This window comes from Vigna radiata, chromosome 4, assembly GCF_000741045.1.
Source record: "Vigna radiata var. radiata cultivar VC1973A chromosome 4, Vradiata_ver6, whole genome shotgun sequence".
NCBI classification, from domain to species: Eukaryota; Viridiplantae; Streptophyta; class Magnoliopsida; order Fabales; family Fabaceae; genus Vigna; species Vigna radiata.
This window is the reverse complement of record NC_028354.1, coordinates 3,400,792-3,418,756: the sequence shown is the minus strand read 5'-3', so window position 1 is coordinate 3,418,756 and position 17,965 is coordinate 3,400,792.

Sequence of the window (17,965 nt, the reverse complement as noted above, 5' to 3'; positions counted from 1 at the left end):
CGAGGTATGTAGGACGTTAATTTCACGTCTCTCCCCCTTTTAGTGGACATCAAATCCTCCTTTTAAACGTCGAATGTATTATAGGTTGACGTCTAATGTAAACAATTAACGTTGGCTTGTACAATTCGACGTCAATTTAACGTTTCCCGCTATGACGTCGGTCTCGAATTCGCCCTCAAAAGCCAAAAAACACTGACGTTATACAGTCTTTTTGTCCTAGTGAAAGGATGACCAATGACACTAAAGCACAAGGGACGCAACGACAAGCCACCATTAATGACTAATCAGCCACAACAGAGACTTCGACAGGAGTAGCAAGCAACAATGACGATAATAATGGTGGTGGGGAGCAACGAAAACAATGATAAGCCTTTGGGAGTAGGGAAGTGCAGAGATTGTTGGAGAGGAAGTGAAATTGAGGCGCAAAAAGGGTTGCGAAGAAGAACATTCAACATTTTACACTGGTTATAGTGACTAAACGACATAGAATAACTTCTTCAATATTACAAAAATGTTACTACATCACTTTGATCACATCAAATATTTTGTTGGTATGAAGTTTTTGTTCACGGATGATAGATGTAAATAAAGATGAGTGAAATTCACAATGGTTAAGAAATATGTATTAGTTTTCGATTACTTTTATTTAAAATTTTTTAATATTTTAAATGCTTTGCTGGATAAATAAACTTAAATTTGTTAAATTATAATTTTTTATTTAGATAATGCAATTCTATTTCTATATAAAAAATACTAAATATAAAAATTACCACTAAATAAGATTAATGATTTCAATTAAAAAATAATATGGGTAAACATCGACAAAAAAATTATCAATTTTAAGAGAAAGAAAACTAAGTGATATCTATAAAAACAAAATAATCGTACTTATATTGGTAGATAACTCTAACAAATTTTAACCCAAAAATACCTCCATTCTATATAGATGAATAAATAATTCATACAACGTTAACATAACAGAAAAACCTTTTCAGTTATAATAATGCAAGAAAGTAGTAGAGAAACAAATAATTTTCCCAATTCCTTTATTATTATTCTTTGATATATATTTGCATACCAAATATTTACCTAATTAATTCTATAATGTATAAAACATTTTAAATCTTAGTCCACCAAAATGGACACAACCACAGAAGGCCATCAAAATTACGCTATCATAAATTCTTCATATATAAGATTAACATAAAAAAAACCTACACTATAAGAACGTAGCCCATATGTCTAGATTCTTCAGTTTATTTAAACTATTTTATATTTAACTATAATAAATAAACTATTTTATAATTAACTATAATTTATTTATAGTACAGTATTATTGTTAGCCGGGAAAATGAGCATTGTAAGAAGGAGAGACGGATAAAGAAATTATCACATGATCAAATTGAAATAAATTATTCATGAAAGATGATATTTCTAAACAAATGTTATAATTACCTGACTGAGGACGACATTTTCTTTCCTTTTGAACCGCGGAAAAAGGATAAATAGACAGATGTAGAAGAAAAATGAACATGTATTTAGATCTCCACTAACCAAAGGTTGTATTCTTTTCTTTGCCCCTTTCTGCTTCTTTGAATATCAGTGTTCCTTAAAAACTAAGATTTTGGAAGTTCTCCTAAATTCTTTCCTAAAAGTTTAGGTTTTAGTAATTCCTTACTTAAATCTAACGCCAGAATAAGAATGTTAGAAACTATAACTTGTAGACAAACCTAATGTGAGTATTCCACACAAGAAACATAAGGTGTTTTACTTAATGAGACTCACTTTTTTGTTAAATAGTTATCTAATGCAGTACAAAACCATATTTGAGTGAAAACTACATCATAATATAGATGTCCTATAACACTTATTTTTGACAGACAGCTAGTATAGAATGCATATATTATTTTTGCATCCACAAAAGCTAATAGTTTTTTTTTTTTTTTTAACTTTAAGATATTATGTTTTTATAACACTTCATACTTATACATCCAAAAATACCCGACAAAGTGGAAAATATATTTTTTTATAGTGATATTGTATATGGGTTATAATCTAGCAAGAATAAAAAGTGACGCGATAAATAAAATAACACATTTTATAGTTATTATAGTTATAACAAGTATACAAATTGGATGAGGTGAATTTTCTTTTAATAAATAAAAAAACTTTTATACCAATTATAATTATAATTGATATAAAAAATGGACGCGATAAAGTTTTTGTAATAATTAAGAAAAAAATTTATATGGGTTCTAATTATAATTAATATAGAGAGTGGACGAGGTAGATTTTTTTAATAAATAAGAAAACTTTTTATACTAAAATAGTTTCTTTATATCTTTTATTTATAAAGACAAACCTACGAATCAATCCAGCAGATTCGCGATTTCTGTTTGGCGAAGCTTGTACGAACTAGGGTTCGTCTCCGTGGTGATTGCAAGAATAGTGGTGTGCAAGAAGAAGACACAGTGCAACTTGAGGGTTCCTTGTGGTTCTGTTGTAGTTTGCTTGCAGTTTTGATGCAATGCATTGAATGGACCTGGTGGCTTGATGTGGTAGTGCTAGGGTTTTTGTTGAATGGTGAGAGTTTGAACGACGTGGTGGTTCAAAGTGTAGATCTACATTTGGTTCACATTATAGGTACTAATTTCCGATTTGGGTTCTTGAGGTAACCTCACAAGGCATTTTTGGTTTTGATTTGGGGGTTTAGTGAATGAGGCACAGTGGTTGATGGTTGGTTGCATGATGACGTTCTGTTGTCGTAAGGTGAAGCATTGACGTTGTTTTGTTGTTTGCAGGTGTGGTGTTGTGCGTGGTGGTTTTATTCTAGGCATAGTGGCATGATCGAGATTGGTGGTGGCCGGGGACAAGGTCTGGAGTTGCTATCAACAATGTTATGATCATGCTCCGAGGAATTCATTGGATACATAAAGTTGAATACATAACAATCACAAGGAGAAAATACAGAAAGTTGAATACAGAACAAGAGAAGAAAAAAATGGTAGAAGAGGTAGGAATTAATTGGAGCACCAAAGTTTTTGAAGGAGTAACACAATTGAAGAAGATCTACAAACGATCATATTGGGATAAAATTGTTTTATCTATTAATGGTTTATTATGCTAACATGTTTGCATGTTGTTACTTAAATGCTTGAAAACAAAATAGATTGTTCCTTCCCACCAATATCCCCACAACATCCTCCCTTCGTAGCCATTCATGCTTGTCATCTAACCATGATATTGTTGAAGCTAACACATCTTACAATGTGTTAATTGGTTATTCATATCTGAATGCCTTTGGAGCTATAGTGTCAGCAACTCACTTGCCTATGAAGTTTCCTTCTGATAGGAGCACAATCTACATTATGTATGCTGACCAAACGATCAATCAAGAATGTTATTCGGCTTGTTTTAATATTACTCCATATGTCCCTCTTAGTCCTTTGGTCTAAAGTGGCCATGGCAGACCTAAATTCCCAAACCAACATAAGTTGGAGCCATAAGAAAAGATTAAAAAGTTGAAGCTAGGAAAGTTTGATAGTCACAATATGAAGCTAGGATATGAGTTAAGTCAAGAGCATGAGCAAGTTGTGATGAAAGTGTTAAAAGACAACCAGGACCTATTTGCATGGATAACGGTTAAATATATTATTATCTGTTATGTAATTTTGATACTAAATGAACCCTTTTTTACTAGAAACTTGCTTTAATGATATATATATATAGGGTTTGCTAACTTGCGTACATTTTAGCAATGTGTTTAGGATTTCAGTAGACAAAAATACCCTTATATATCATGAATTCTAAGTTTTAAGATTAAGGGTATTTTAATAATTTTCATTCTCAAAATTAAAAAAATTAAAAAAGAAACCGCCAAACCCTTACCCACCTCTCTCATCCCTCTCAACCCTTTCTCTTTCGTCTCTTTCACTCCAACATTTTCTCCATCATCCCTACTCTACCCCAATTGAAAAAAAATCAGAAACACTTGCCTTATTTTAATAATTTTCATTCTTAAAACTATAAAATCTTAATCCTAATCTTAAAGCACCTAATTTTTTCTTTATATAATTCTAAATAAAATTTTAAGATTTAGAATTTTTATTGTTTGATTTTATAGTTGAGAATTTTATTGTATTTTGATTTTTTTTCTTTAGTAAAGGAAAACAAATTAATGAATTTCTTCCAAAAAATAATTAAATGGCCACGGAGCAATGTTACATAGTAGTCTCAGAATGTAAATGAAGGATGCTCATAAGTCTTGGTGCAAGTTGTGCCCATCGGCTCTAATATATACAGTGAAGATAATGGAATTAAAGAGATTTTGAATGAACTGTTTTTGGAAGATGAATATATCAATGACTCAACACTTTACAAAAGTAAATTGTTTAATAATGAGTGTTTTATTAGTTAGGGCTTGTGCAGGGATGACAGAGAAAATGTTTGAGTGAGAGAGATGAAAGAGAAAGGGTTGAGAGAAATGAAGGAAGGGTTTGTAGTTTCTTTTTTTAGTTTTGAGAATGAAAATTATTAAAATAAGGCAAACGTTTCTGATTTTTTTCAATTGGGATTAAAGTAGGGATGACAGAGAAAAGGTTGGAGTGAAAGAGATAAAAGAGTAAGGGTTGAGAGGAATGAGAGAGGTGGATAAGGGTTTGAGGGTTTCTTTTTTTATTTTTTTAATTTTGAGAATGAAAATTATTAAAATAACCTTAACCTTAAAACTTAACATTCATGATATAAGAGTATTTTTGTCTACTAAAACCCGATACACATTGCTAAAATGTGCCAACAAAAACAGACATACGCAAGTTAGCAAACCTCATATATATATATATATATATATATATATATATATATATATATATATATATTTTCTCATTCATATTCAACAGCCAGATAGCAACATTGTACCAGAAAGATAGAAGCAACACCCCAGTCATTGTCTTTATATATACTATCTTGAAAAGTAATATTCTTTAGCTTTTCTTCTTTACAAGTGTTGCAGAACGTAAAAGTGAGATGGAGAATGAGACATATACGTACCAAAAAACTGTCCAAGAATGCTTGCATGAAGAATGGAATATTATACCCTCTTGTTTACACCATTGAAAAACTAAATCAAAATACACGCATTCAACTATTTAGCTAGAGTGTGTATTAGCAAGTACATAAATATATATATACAGCGAGTGAGTGCATTGTTGAAATAATGGAGAAAGAGAAAGAAATGGCAGAAGGAGTGTTGCAGTTTGATGAGACAAGGATAAGCGCTCAAAGAGGTGCAAGGAGTGAAACTGGAGAATGTTGAAGAAAATCTTGGAGAAAGAGCCAAAGCGTTTGGTGGAGCCTTTTGACTTGTTTGGGAACACTGCCATTCACATTGCAACACGTTCCAACAATCCATTGTTGGAAATGCTGAGTGAGAAGGAGAGGTGGCATGCATTGAGGAAGGGAAATTGTGTGAATAACACCCTTCTCCATGAGATCATCTTCTGTACTACAGTGGAGATGGCTGGTGTTGTGTTGAAGTTTGAGAATGAGGCTGCACCAGAAGACACACTAGAAGACATAACAGAAGAAAAGAAAAGACTGCCATTGCTAGAGGTCGTAAATGATATGCTGAGGGTGACATAAGAAGGCTTTTTGTTAGATTTGACAAATATTCCATTCTTCATGCAAGCATTCTTGGACAGTTTTTTGGTACGTATATGTCTCATTCTCCATCTCACTTTTACGTTCTGCAACACTTGTAAAGAAGAAAAGCTAAAGAATATTACTTTTCAAGATAGTATATATAAAGACAATGACTGGGGTGTTGGTACAGATGTTGCTATCTGGCTGTTGAATATGGATGAGAAACTAGCTCAACACAAGGATATGAATTGAATATTGACATGTCTTCAACTTCTATCCAATATGCCACTTGTATTTAGGAGTGAAGAATCTTATATATAACAGTGCATATCTCTGTCTCAATTTTCCATTTTCCCAAATCCACATATATTATGTTATCAATGACTAAGCTAGCTTGTTATACATGAGAAAACAATAACTAATTCATGTCATCTTAAACTTTTAAAATGATATAAATCAAATAAATTAAGCTAGAACTAGCATTATTTTATATTCTAAAGTAAGAGAAATATGTTAATTAATTAAGAATTTAGGCGAGAAGGATGAGATGGATTCTAATCTGTGGTAGCTTCAAATTTCCGACTAGATATTGAATGCGTACAAAAAATGGTTTAGGAAATAAATTCTGACTTCTAGGGACTTATTGAAATCAATAGTTTAAGTTCTGATGCAGCATCCTTTTACTTAGCTTACTTTTGTAAATATTAGGTTTATATCCTAAGACGTTAAACATATTTTTTATTAAATTATTTTAGAAAGTAATATAAAAGTATAATGAATCATTAATTATTATCATTCTTCAATCAAATAAACTCTCTTTTTTTATAAATGAAACAAGTTTAATTTCTGCGTAAAAATCAAAACTAAATTGTTAAACAATATAATGTAAAAAAACATAAAGACAAATAGCTGACATGTCTCATTCAAGGAAGCTTTCAAATGTTAAGATTAATCCAAATCCAAATCATTGTGACTTCTAATATAACTTTACGCATGCTGTCTAGCCATATTCAATTATTATATATAACTATAGTAATTTCGATTATTATATGAGAGTAAGTTTTTAAGAAATTAATTTAAAAGGTAAATTAACAAATATAATAATAGTGTGTATAAAATTATTTTTATTTCTTTACTATCGTCCAAATTGTAAAAGAAAAAAGAGAACAAAAGTTCTTATCTTAATTTTAAAATTGTTTCACTTTCGTTAAAATGATTTTTTCAATATTTTCTATTTTATTTTCTCAATTTTAAATATTTTATTATTTTATTTCTAAAATTGATATATTTTATATTTAATTATATATCATCATGTGTATAAATGACAAATAACACTAGTGGAAAAATGCGGTTTAACGTCACTTACTAGACGTCGGTTAGAGGGTGTACTGACGTAAAATGATGACAGGTGGCAAATCCGTAAATAAGTCAGACGTAGAGATGTCGGCTACTTGGCTAACCGATGTCTCAAACACTACAGACGTCAGACACACTCCACATGGACGTCTAAAAGGTTTGCAGGAAGGTGAATAGTCACCATATGAACGTCGGATACGACCACACTGACGTCTATACTCGTCTTTAGAAGTCGTCAGGGAACCAGAGACGTCTGTAGTTCTGCCAGGAAGGTGAATAGTCGTCATGTAGACGTCGGGTAGCTGAGTACCGACGTCTATGGCCTGACAGGTTGGTGCATGTAATTAATGTTCCGCCATATAGACGTCGGTGCCCCTTGAGAACTGACATCTATAGCCTGACAGTTAGGTGAATTGTAATAATTTTTCCACCATATAGACGTCGGCCAGAACGTAGGTGACGTCTAAAACTGTATAGACGTCGGGCGGCCATGCAACGGACGCCTAAAATCCGCGCCATTATTAATATTTAAATCATAAAGATGTCAAATTAGTGAGAGCACCGACGTCTATAATGATGTAGACGTCGGTTGGTAAGCTAAACCGACATCTATATTATAGTACAGAATGCGAACCCGCGAGCAGTTACCACTATTCATCGTCTTCTTCCTCAAGCTTTTGGTCCGCTTCGACATTGAGAGGTTCATTTTCTTTGTTTTACACCGTTTAAATGTTGTTTTACTTCGATTACATTAGTCTTTGATGAAAAACCTTTGATTTGAACCGATTAAAATTAGATTTGGTTGCGTTTTGTTGCAATTTCTTCGTCTTGTTGGGTGGCGTTGTAGACCGTTTTTGGTCTGCGTTTCTGAGATATAATTAGGCGTGCACTCCTTTATTTTCCTCCATTGCTAATTTATTCTTCTGAAAAGGTTAGGTTCTTCGTGGAAAACTTAATTTCTATGTATATTATTGGCTTTTGTGTGTGCATGTTATTGACTTTTGTGTATGCATGTTCTTGCCATTTGTGAATATGCATTTTATTGGCTTTTTTGTATGAATTCGTATTGACATTTAGGTACGCATGTGTTTGGAGATTTTTAATATATGCATGTAAAAAAGTTTTGTTCTGTTATTATAATTAGCATGTTACATTATTACTATCAAATCATTGAGTGAAACCTAGTTCCCGTTTGAAATTTAATACAAACGATAAATTTTTTAATCGTTTGTATTAAATTTTGAATTGTCCGATTGGACAGTTTGGAAAAATTATTTTTCATAAATTTGCTATAACATGTACATTGGAGTTTATGCATAAGATTGATGAAATTTCGGTTCATTATTTGTGTTGTTCTCCGGATGCATATTTGATTGTGGTCATCCTTGTGACTACTCTCATTTCGTGTATTTCGGAGACCAATGTGAAACGTTGTCGAAATTTTATCAGATTTATGATTTAGACTTCTTTGCACATGTCTTAGGGATTTATGAAAAATATTTTTCCTGAATGGGTAGGGCCTAACCTTGTGAGAGTTAAGAAATTTATACTGATGAACTATGTTACGAACATAGTATGGATTGAAGCTGGATGAATGCACATCGCATCTTTGAAGAATATGAGAAGGGTGTTTCGGTGTTCTTGCAATATGTTAAATAAAATGCAAAGTCTGTGAATGAGACTTATTTTTGTCCTTGTGTTCGTAGTCTTAATTAATCAAATATGACAAGACTTAGGCAGTTTGCATGATCATCTATTCATGTTCGACATAACGAGAACGTATACAGTTTGGACTTGGCATGGAGAAGTATTGGACCAGCCTACCACGTCACGAGGAACAAATTATGTGGAAGAATGGACGGGTGATCATTTAGAGGACATGATACGTGATGTTGGTGAAGATAACTTTAGAAGAGCTAATTTGTAGGATTCTCTTATCAATGATTCAGAGCAACCGTTGTACCCAGGCTGCACGAACTTTACACGTTTGTCTGCAACTTTGAAGTTGTTTAGTTTAAAAGCAAGGAATGGATGGACCGATAAAAGTTTCACGGATTTGTTGGAGTTGCTGAAAGAGATGCTTCCAGAAAATAATACTCTTCCTATTCGTAATTACGAGGCCAAAAAAGTTTTATGTCCAATGGGTCTTGAATATCAGATGATACATGCTTGCCGCAATGATTGTGTTTTGTACATCAAGGAGTTTGCTTCGCTAAAGTATTGTCCAACATGTGGTTTAAGCCGTTTTAAAAAGAAATCTGACAAAAACACTGGTGAAGAAGGTAATGATGGTGCACCTGGTAAGGTGATGTGGTATTTGCCTATAATACCTAGGTTCAAACGTATGTTCTCTGTTAAGGAGGATGCAAAGAACCTTAAATGGCACGTTTTAGGAAGAAAGTGCGATAATCTTCTTCGACACCCAACAGATTCACCACAGTGGAAGAAGATCGATGAAACATTTCCAGAATTTGGTGCAGATCCAAGAAACTTAAGAGTTGATCTTGCAACTGATGCTATGAATCCGTACGGGAACTTAAGTAGCAAACATAATTCATGGCCAGTTATGTTGATGATATACAATATTTCTCCTTTGTTGTGCATGAAGAGAAAATATGTCATGTTGTTAATGATAATATTGGGTCCTAAACAACCTGGCAATGACATTGATGTTTACTTGAAACCTTTAATTGATGATTTGAAATTGTTGTGGGAAGAAGGTGTCAAAGTGCTTGATTCAGATGTTGAAGAGAATTTCCATTTGCGTGCAATGTTGTTTTGCACTATAAATGATTTCCCAGCCTATGGAAACTTGAGCGATTATAGTGTTAAAGGACATTTTGCATGTCCGATTTGTGAAGAAAACACTAGTTACCTTCAATTGAAGCATGGTCAGAAGACGATTTATACAAGACATCAGAAATTCCTTCCTCGCAATCACCCTTATCGTAGATTGAAAAAAGCATTCAATGGAAGTGTCGAGGATGAGGTTGTGTGCAGACCCCAGAATGATGAAGAGGTGTACAACGAAGTCAAAAACATGGACATTATATTAGGAAAACATCATAAAAGTACATTTGCAAAAAATGTTTGGAAGAAACGATCAATATTTTTTAATCTTCCTTATTGGTGTAAACTTGATGTTAGACATTGTATTATGTGATGCACGTAGAAAAAAATGTTTGTGACAGTGTCATCGAAACTTTATTAAACGTGAAAGGGAAGACCAAAGATGGAATAAAAGCAAGACAAGATTTGGCTGAAATGGGAATCCGAACTGAGTTACATCCACAGACAATAGGATGACGCACCTATCTGTCCCCAGCCTGTCACACTCTTTCTAAAAAAGAAAAACAAAGTTTTTGTAACTCTTTAAGAAGTGTGAAGGTTCCACAAGGTTATTCTTCAAATACTAGTAACCTTGTTTCTATGCAAGAGCTAAAGTTAGTTGGTTTAAAATCTCATGATTGTCATATATTAATGCAACAATTGTTACCAGCTGTTATTCGAGGCATATTACCTCCTTTTGTTAAGGGTATTCTGACATGTTTGTGTTTGTTCTTTAATGCCATTTGCAAGAAAGTTGTTGACCCTCAATGTTTAGATCACTTAGAAAATGAAGGAATAAGACTACTATGTGAATTGGAGATGTATTTTCCACCTTCTTTTTTTGATATCATGGTTCATTTGATAGTTCATCTAGTCCGAGAAATTCGAATATGTGGGCCGGTATACTTAAGTTGGATGTACCATGTTGAAAGATACATGAAAATCTTAAAGTGATATGTTGTATAGACTAGAAGCTTCAATCATAGAGTGATACATTGCAGAAGAAGCCATTGAATTTTGTTCAACTTATATGCCAAGTTGTGAACCAGTGGGTCTACCCAAGAGCATACATGAAGGAAAATGTGAAGGTAAGGGTCGTGGTGTGAGGATTCAAAGTGTGAGTAGAAAAGAAGTTGATCAAGCTCATTTGTACATCTTAAACAACACTGATGATGTTCCTTACATTTCTGAACACGTTAATGAAATAAAGGCATCACAACCAAGAATGAGTAAAAAATGGCATCTTAATGAACATGTCAAAACCTTCTTAAAATGGTTTAAGAAAAAGATTTATGTGACTGCACATGTTTCTAAAACTCTATTAAGGTTATCTCGGGGGCTGAACACAGATGTCATTACATATGGTGAGTACTATATTAACAATATCTCTTTTCAGACAAAGGAAGAATATGACAAAAGTAGAGTTCAAAATAGTGGGGTTACACTAAAAGTTGAGTCAGTGCACTTCTCTAGTTCTAAAGACAAAAATCCAATCACTGCATCAATTAGTTATTTTGGAGTAATACAAGAAATATGGGAGGTGGATTATGTGAGGTTTAGAGTCCCTGTTTTCAAGTGCAAATGGGTTGATATAAATTCTGGAATCATTACAGATGCCTCTGGTTTCACATTGGTAGATCTTAAAAAGATGAGTTACACTGATGAACCATTTATTATGGCAAGTCAAGCAAGGCAAATATTCTACGTCAGTGATCCAGTGAATGAAAAATGGTCAGTGGTTTTGGAAGTAAAAAACATGCATGGGTTTGATGATGAAGAATGTCTTGATATACTTGAGACAACATGTGGCACATCAAGACCCATTGAAGACTCAGTTGATGACGTTGCCGATGACATACATGCAATTCGTAGTGATCACGATGAAGGGATCTGGGAGAAAACAATATCTTAATAAGTAACGTCTTGTTTTTTGTTTAGACTTTATATGTACTTATATTCAGATGAATATTTCAATTTCAATTCATACTAACCTTGTATATATTTTTCAAGTATATCGACCTCAGACTCAGCATCAACACAGGCCAGACGTACATGAGGAGTGACACGTTTGCCAGAAGCGAAATCCGGACAGGTTCCTGTGTAGAGGAGACATCTTGAGATTGACCCTAGAACCGGTGTGGCATTAGAGCCAAATGCTGATAGATTTAGTAGTCATCTGGGTAAGATAGACAAAACCCATGTTTCTATCCTTTATCCAACTTGGGATGACGTCCCAGAGGTCGAGAAAAACCTCTTATGGCAAGATGTTCAGGTATGGTTACTTAAAATAAATTTTATATACTTATTCCTTTGATCTTATTATGTCATTCACATGTTCCTTGTTTTAAACAGCTATAATATGATGTTCCAAACACACTTGAGATGAGAAAGAAAGTCTTATCACATATATGTAAGAGATGAAGGGATTTCAAGACAAGGTTGACACGTCTGCATGTGTTTGGAGACAAACAACATGAGAATCCATGTGTTGACTCACTGGCAAGTGTACTAGATCGTTCAAGTAATATAATCGGTAATGCCCGATATCATTCTTCCCAAGAGACTCGAAAGGCCTTATCGTCCGTGCGAATCGAAATCGTAAGACTTGTAGAGAAAAATTAATTGTTTGGAATGCAAAGACAGAAAATAAACATGCAATGCGTTTGATTCAGTTGACAAGAACAAGACTATGGATGAATGGAGTTGTTGGGGGTTTACAATTTCATCTTATCTGCCCTCTCTTATCTACTCCTCTTGTTTAAATTGCTTTGTTATCTAATTGTTATGCAAACTTTATTGGCCTACCCTTAACCCAATCCCTCGGCGAGAAGATCCTATTACTAATTACTGACTTGCTATCCCTAACCTCCCCTAGCAACTAGCAACACATTACCGAACAGAAGCAAAAACAATTGATCGTCCTACCTCCCTATCCCTAGGTGGTATTTCATTAATTAAGGAATTTCTCACCAGTTCATGACAATACTGTATGTTCCCGTATCAATAGAGACAAATAACAATTATCGAATGAGTTAAATGATAAAAGCTTTAAGTGGAGATGAGAACCCAACAATTGATAATCAAAGCATATGACAATCATATAAATAAATAAGANTTTCAATAAAAGAGAGTTTCAAAAGATTACATTGTTTCCCCCAACAACAAAAGGGTTTAGTTCACCATTGTCATGGTGAACCTAGATGAAAATAATGNTCAATAAAAGAGAGTTTCAAAAGATTACATTGTTTCCCCCAACAACAAAAGGGTTTAGTTCACCATTGTCATGGTGAACCTAGATGAAAATAATGGAAGAATGGAAGAGCAAACCCTAGATAGGATGGAAAGGAGCCTAAGCATCCAAGAGATCTTCTCCAGAGAGTGAATATTAGGTCTGACCGCCCTCTTCTGTCAAAGGAATGAGAATGAAATCGTAATAGGGCTATTTATAGCTGAGGAGCGTCATAGAAAACAGGCCCAAGCCCACCAAACAACCGCCCGACATCACACTTATGCCGCCCGGCGGTTTGCTCAAAATCGCGCCACCGCCCAGCGCTAGGGGTCCACTGCCCGGCGGTTTGCCCATAGTCGCAAATCCGCCCAGCGTCCACGCCTGATGCCACCTCCTCGCATTGGACCGCCCAACGGTGAATTTTGCCGTTGGGCGGTTCCTAGACTCTTCTTTTCTTCAGTTCTTTTCCTTTGTCCTGAGTCTAAAACCTTTATCTTCAACTCCATTCTTCACTTCCATCAAAAATGCTGCAAAACAAGCATAATATCGCTAAAAATAGCTTTTGACTCTCAATTGACTCATTTATTGGGTTTTGCTTGATTCTAAGCTCATTCTAAGCCTTAAAGAGTGTAATTTGGTCTAAAATGACATATGAGAATAACTGTTTTTCAACCGTTATCACAACCCCAAACTTAGAACTTTACTTGTCCTCAAGCAAACAAAACAAAACAGCAAACAAAACAAAGCTTGACTTTCTACTATTTCATCCAATTATTCAACATTCCTAAAGTACATGACAAGAACTACTCAACTTCAGATCTTTAGTGAAATCAAATCAAGATGCATGCATGCTTCCAATTCAGTTCAGTTCATAAGTTACTCAACAGATGTTACACATTATGAATGACCAATCCACTAAGCAAAGATATAATCATGAAATTTAGCAATTCTCACCAGGCAAGTGTTTCACTCAATCACTCAAGTGTTTAGGGTAACACTCCAACACTCTATCATTCACAAGTCACATAAAATAAAATTGTCATTAATCTCAAACAATCAAAATCCTCACATGCAAATGCCATCAAAAGGACTTTTCAAAGGCTTGTAATGAGGTTGGGCTAACAAGAAAAATTGGTTTTTCTAGAATGCAAAATCCTTGAGTTAAGAGAGCTACCAATATTCAACATTTAAGCACAACTCTCTTCCTCACCAATCTCACTTATTTCCCAACTTCTTCCCTTTTCTTTTGCATTGAGCTCATTTCCATGCTTTTCATCTTTTCTTTTCTTTTTCTCATGCATTTTTCTTTCTCAACATTTGAGCTTAATGCTTTACAATTGCTTTTCAATTTTCCCCCATACAACCCCAAACTTGAACCTTTTCAACACATACAGTTAAGCTCATCCCAACTCAAGGTAAAGAATTTCAAGACAAGGGTTCACATCCTGTTTAAGGCTAAGGTTCAAAATGGGTATTATATTTCAAGCACTTTGGGTGAAAATTTGGCTAGAGAAGGGTTTTCAAAAATGGCCTTGATCATATGACATTCACCTGTAATTCAACCAATCATCAAGATTAAGGCAATATCATTCATGCTTTCCTGTGAACAACTCATACAACAATGAAAATTATGGAGCTCAATACCTCACACAACATGCTTTCTCACATAACATTAATTCATACACCCTGCTTAGCATCATAACCACAATCATAATTCATCACACATCTGTTCCACTGGATATCAACATGCAACACAACTCAAGAATCATCCACATCAAATCATCATCAAATAGGTTCATCATGCAAATTATTTAGTAAAACATTTTCAGAAAATTATTCAAGCCAAGCATACACACGGAAAATAAAATTCACCCTATTCTAAGAATTTAAAATGCAAAAGTGAAAGAGAGAATCTAGGTTGCCTCCTAGTAGCGCTTGTTTAACGTCACAAGCCTGACCCAAACCTGTTTAGCACTTGTCAGTAAGTGCGAATCCTTCCAACACCCACCAATAGGTGTGCCTTCGTGGTATCCTTCAGTGGATACAAAAATTAGCATCCCTCAGTAGATGCTACCCAAAAATTGTTCAAAAATTCAAAATTTACCTGTTCGACAAAAACATAAAACAAAAAAAAATGTTTTAGAATACAAAATGTGCTCTCGAGTAAATCAACTCTTCTTCTTCACATTGGGATCTTCATCGTCCCACTTGCTCAACTTTCTTCTATCCACTCTTCGAATTGTTATGGAGTAAGGCCTTCTGATCTCCACCATTCCTTTCTCTTTTAGTTCCTTCAACACCCATTCCTTCCTTTTGTATTTCACTTTAAAGCCAGGATGGAATGGGTCTTTCTTTAATTCAGAATGGATGGTTCTTCCTTCTTTACTCACAACTACCTGCAACATATTACAGCTGTAGATATAATCAATACCCGATGTGCTATCTTCAGATGCAGCTTCTTCCTCTAATTTCTCGTGTCTGTCTCTTCTTACTAGTTTAACCTCATCCTCCTCATAACCAGTGTATAGAAGCAAATATTCCTCATCTCTCATCATTATTCTTCTATCATGAACACTAATGAACATCTTTGACATTTCCATGAAGGGTCTTCCCAAAATCATAGGAATTTCTTCCTCAGTTTCCACATCCATGATAATGAAATCAACTAAAAACTCTAGCTGTTTCACTCGCACAATAACATCCTCTACCATACCAACTGGTTTTGCTATAAATCCATCTGCCATCATCATAGTAACACTAGATGGCTTTACTATCAGACCTCTGATTTTCCATAAGAAGTGCTTGGGTAGCATATTGATGCTAGCCCCAGAATCTATCATAACTTTTCCTACATCACAATCATTCAGAACACATGATATTGTTAAGCATCCTGGATCATTTACCTTGGGCGGATGATTCCTCTTCTGAGGCTGAACAACAGGATCCTCTTCTTCATCTGTGAGTTCAACTTTCTCTTCATTTTCTGGCTCTTCTTCGTCGGGATCCTCTTCTTCATTAGTGAATTCAACGTCATCTTCACTGCTTCTTTTCTCATTGACTTCATCAGTGCTCCTCATCTCCTCATCCTCTTCTTCGTTGCCTTCAAGGTTAGTTGGTTCAAGTGCTGCTTTCCTTTTGTTGCTGATCAGAATAGCTTTACACTCATCCTTAGGATTAACATCAGTGTTAGCCCTAAACTGATTTTTCTCGGTGGTTTCTATTCTTTTTGACAGCTGCCCAATCTGTGTCTCCAATGCTCTAAAGCTAGCTTGATCACTATTTAGCTGAGACTCATAGACTTTGAAGAATTTATCAAATCGGTCACTGAGGTCTCTGACTGTCTTTGTCAAGCTGCTCACCTGCTGTCATAAAGGTGATGGTTGTTGCTGCTGGAAGCCTCCTACCTGTCCAGAAGAATTATTCTGATTTTGCCCAACACTGGGTGGTTCTTTCAACCTTGGTTGGAACTGCCTTGGTTGAAATTACCTTGCTTGTACTGGAACTGGGCTCCCATGTAGTTGACATCCTGCTGCATCTCTTCAGGAAAAGCACATTGACCATTGATATGGTCACCACCACATAAATTGCAAAGCTGCTGAGTCTGAGAAATATTCCTTAACCCTGTTGGAAATTCATAAAGGACCTTTGTTAGTTTGTCCAATTTTTGGGTCAGGAGATGATTTTGAGCAGTCATTGCATCATCAGTAGGGAGATGCAAGAGTCCTCCTTTCTGTGCGCCTCTCTCACTATGTACCACTTCACTCATAGCCATGCTCTCGATCAATTCATAAGCCTCATCTTCAATCTTGGTATTTATACTACCTCCAGCTGAAGCATCTAACATCATCTTTGATTGAGTATGTAGGCCTCCAAGAAAGGCAAGTAGATATGAAGTCTTGTCAAATCCATGGACAGGGGTCTTTCTCAACAAGCCTTTAAATTTGTCCCACGCCTGTCCAAGAGTTTCTTCCATTCCTTGTTTGAATGAAGAGATCTCCAACTTCCCTTGATTGATCTTGGTTGGCGGGAAGAATTTGTTCACAAATTTTGTTGCCAACGCATCCCAATTTCAAAAAGTGCCTTCCAAGAATGAATGCAACCATGATTTAGCGTTTCCTCCAAGAGAGAAAGGAAACAGACTAAGTTTAACCCTGTCATCAGAAACTCCATTTATCTTCACGGTGTTGCAAATCTCGCTAAAAGTGGTTAAATGATCATATGGATTTTCATTTAGCATTCCGTGAAATTGATTGCTCTGGACAAGCTAGATGAGAGTAGGGTTCATCACCATATTGGTTGCATTGTCTGCTGGCAAAGTTATGCTAGTAAAGTGCAAAGGACCCACCATGTTGGATGCGTCCCCGAGTATGCGTTTAGGAGGAGGTTGGTTCGCTATCTCCTCAATGTTTTGTGCAGAGGTCTCAAGTGAAGAGTGCAAAAGTTCTTCAGGAGAAGGAAAGTTTTCACTTGCAGGGCGTCTGACTTTCCTCCTTCTCCTGTCTGAGAGTCCTTCCAAAAGAGGTTGTTGGTCTTTTCTGCTTCTAGTATGTATTGTTTCCTGCATACATAAGAAACACACCCTAAAAGCACTTTTACAGAAAATAAAACAAAATTAAACAAAATAGAATAAAAACAAATAATTACAAACAAGTCAAATTTCAATCAATTCACACTACTTGAAAAAGTAAACCTCGAGTCCCCGGCAGCGGCGCCAAAAACTTGTTGACTCACTAGCAAGTGTACCAAATCGTTCAAGTAATATAATCGGTAATGCCCGATATCGTTCTTCCCAAGAGACTCGAAAGGCCTTATCGTTCGTGCGAATCGAAATCGTAAGACTTGTAGAGAAAAATTAATTGTTTGGAATGCAAAGACAGAAAATAAACATGCAATGCGTTTGATTCAGTTGAC